Genomic DNA, 3032 nt, shown 5'->3' with positions numbered 1-3032 from the left:
GTCATAACCCCCCTGGAAGTTACGCCCCTGTCCCAAATGCACACAAAAAACTGGTTTTGGAATGGATAAAGTAGGCTAAAAGTGTGGTATGTGCAAGGAAGCAATCCAGTTTAAATGAATTCTACCAATTCTGGTAGCAGAGGAATGATCAAATAGCCATCTAGGATTATGGCAGAAGCTTGTTGATCGTGTTTGGTGCAAGATGCAAACGCTAAAGGACATTCATGCAGATCTAAAGTGTATGGAATTATATTAGCCTGTTTGTGTATTTTTGACCATGTGGATTAGGGAAAACTCAAATTTCACTTCTTGTTTTTTTGAAGTCATTAAAGATGTGTCTTGTACAATCATTCCACGCTGGAAAAGTAACTGTTTAAAGATCACAAATAGCTCCAAATTACCATGAAATTCATGCCTATGATGAGTGTATGTAAACTTTTTTATACCAGCTGTAGCTCAACCATTTTTATTGCAAATAGAGTGCAAATATTTCAGTTAAAAAAATGTCAAAATAACGACTAAAATTTGGTTAGGAAACATGTTTTGCTAGATAAATCTTAACATTTCTGCATATTGTATGCCACGAGGACTCTGTATGACGAGTATCTCGGTAATGTTCAAGCAGCTGCTCTTCATTCATGCAGTGTTCTTGAGGCATGTTGGTCATGTTGCTGGGATCCAGAGTAGGTGCAATGTAGAGTTTGCAGACATTTGGATGCACTCTTAGTGAGGTCACACTCATCTGTGACCTGACTGTTGATAACAGACTCTCCCATGACCTTGTGCATTTTTCATGAGCAAGGATAAACAACTTATAAATAAACGTCCTCTGAGTGTGACATCCACAATATCTTTGCATGAATTTGATAGCATGCTTACAATAACATTTCTTAATTTGAATTACTATCAAATGAAACTAGCAAATACTAATTTACTAACACAAAGAACTTCACGTTGTTTTATGAAGTGAAATATGTTCTTAGAAATGAATTCATGCATTTACACTGCTGACAGAAAAGCTCTTGATTTCATGTCAGGTCTTAAAAAAGAGAAGCTGGAGAGTTTTTCTGGTATGTTGCAAACATCTGTAGTGTCTGAAAATCACATGATAATTTAGGCAAATCAGCTGCAATTAGGTGGCACTTGTTTGTTTTGTGGAACTATGCAACGTAGAAGTGTTTGTGTGTGAGAGAGCACAGAATAATTCACACTTTGCCTGTGATGTCGGGGCTGTTTTGCATTGCAAGCCTCTGTTCGTGAGTTCTGGACATTCAGTAACATGTTTGCATATGAAGCTTGTGAGAAAAAAAGCTGTGACATGCTTTTAATGTAGAAAAGTTTGCTCATTTTGAGTATTTCACATATAGATTTTTGCCTTTCATAAACTTTTGTCCATATAATTTCTATTATCAGTTGTAGTCCTTAGAGATCATTTTCACCACGAATATTTTGACTGGTCATGATAGGGAACCCACAGGTATATTACTGGTGGGTAGGTCCTGGATTTGTGCATCGTGGTTTATGGTCATGGCCCTTTAGGACGCTTAATCAAATTGAATTATCACACGTGAGCCTTCCCTACTCTGCATGTCAAAATGAAAAAGGTCTACAGTGAAAAATGTCAAATCTATTTATAAAGACTACAATCTTTTCTTCCAACATAAAAACAACATTTCAAAAACCTAAAAACACAATATATGAATTCCTCCTACTAGTTTCTATAGGTCTTACAGGTGATAAAGGCGGAGACAGTCGATGACAGTCTGAAGTATTTCTGAATAACCAGCATTTGAATTGTGAATGCGATTTGATTTCGCCATAAATAAGTTAGAAATTATTGGGACAATGGGACAATCATTGGGACACCGTCAGGCCTCTTGTGCGGCTGTCAGGTGGTGAACGGATAAGCTTAGGTCCACAAATGAGGGCTACACCCTGTGGTTGACCTCTCCCAATGACCACATCCAAGAATTCAAATGAGTGTTGTGACCAAAGCACCTGAAATCTGTGCAGCTAAAAAAAAAAGGGAAAAAAGTAGAGTATGAAAACAGGATTTTAGTCGTGTTCAGGAGTTTATTTTATGGGCCATTATTTTGAATTTAATAATTTGAAACACGCATAGACCTGTGAATACGGAGGGCGATGAAATCAAAATCCTGCTCTCCTAATGTCAGCTCGACCTTTCGTGAACCATTGTACGCGTAATCATTTTGTTTATACACAGGATGGGACAGGGTACAGATGTGGTTAGAATTCATATCCTCAATTTACATGTGATTTCCTTGGGAGATGGCTATGTCATGCAAACTAGCACCATCATTTTTTCATGGAAAGATTCCCCTTTTGCATGTACAATGTGCAAAAATCAACAGGAAAACCCCCCGGTTTTAATAATCGTCAGAAAACATATGTCAGGCTCTCAGAGGAGGGTGTGGCATGTTTTTTCTTCCTGTCAGTGTAACTCGCAAGAAACAGGAAGTCTTTGAACTTTTTAAACTGAGTGCAAAGTGAGCGTGTCAGCACGTTCACTTTGCTCCATAGAGATCAGGGACTCTGAGGGAGACTATTATTGTGTTTGCATGCGTATATGTGTTAAATGGGTTTCTGTGTTTTTGCACAAAGAGCCTTAAATATCAAGAATAAATGGCAAAATAATCACTAACTACCTAATGTACTGGTGACAACATCGGATTGCATTGGTATTATGTAAACACCACAAGCTTTTCATTGGCAGTCAGAAATCTGCATGTGGTGGTACAACCCCCCCGCACACACACAACCAAAGAAAGACCCTCACCTCTTGCTAACCACATTATTAACCCCATATTTGTGCCACAGAATAGGAGGAAGTCGTGAATTAGTTTTGTGAAAGTTTCAATCACAAACCCAAGACACCATAACAAACTTAAATGTTCAAATATTTCTGGTTTTGCTCTGTGTGTTATGACTTTGCTGACAATTTGGGGCAATCGTGGCTCAAGAGTTGGCAGTTTGCCTTATCATCAGAAGGTTGCCAGTTCAAGCCCCGGCTC

This window comes from Pundamilia nyererei, unplaced genomic scaffold, assembly GCF_000239375.1.
Source record: "Pundamilia nyererei isolate P.nyererei 1_Seehausen unplaced genomic scaffold, PunNye1.0 scaffold00170, whole genome shotgun sequence".
Taxonomy (NCBI): domain Eukaryota; kingdom Metazoa; phylum Chordata; class Actinopteri; order Cichliformes; family Cichlidae; genus Pundamilia; species Pundamilia nyererei.
The sequence above is the reverse complement of the archived record's forward strand: the minus strand, read 5'-3'. Positions refer to the sequence as shown.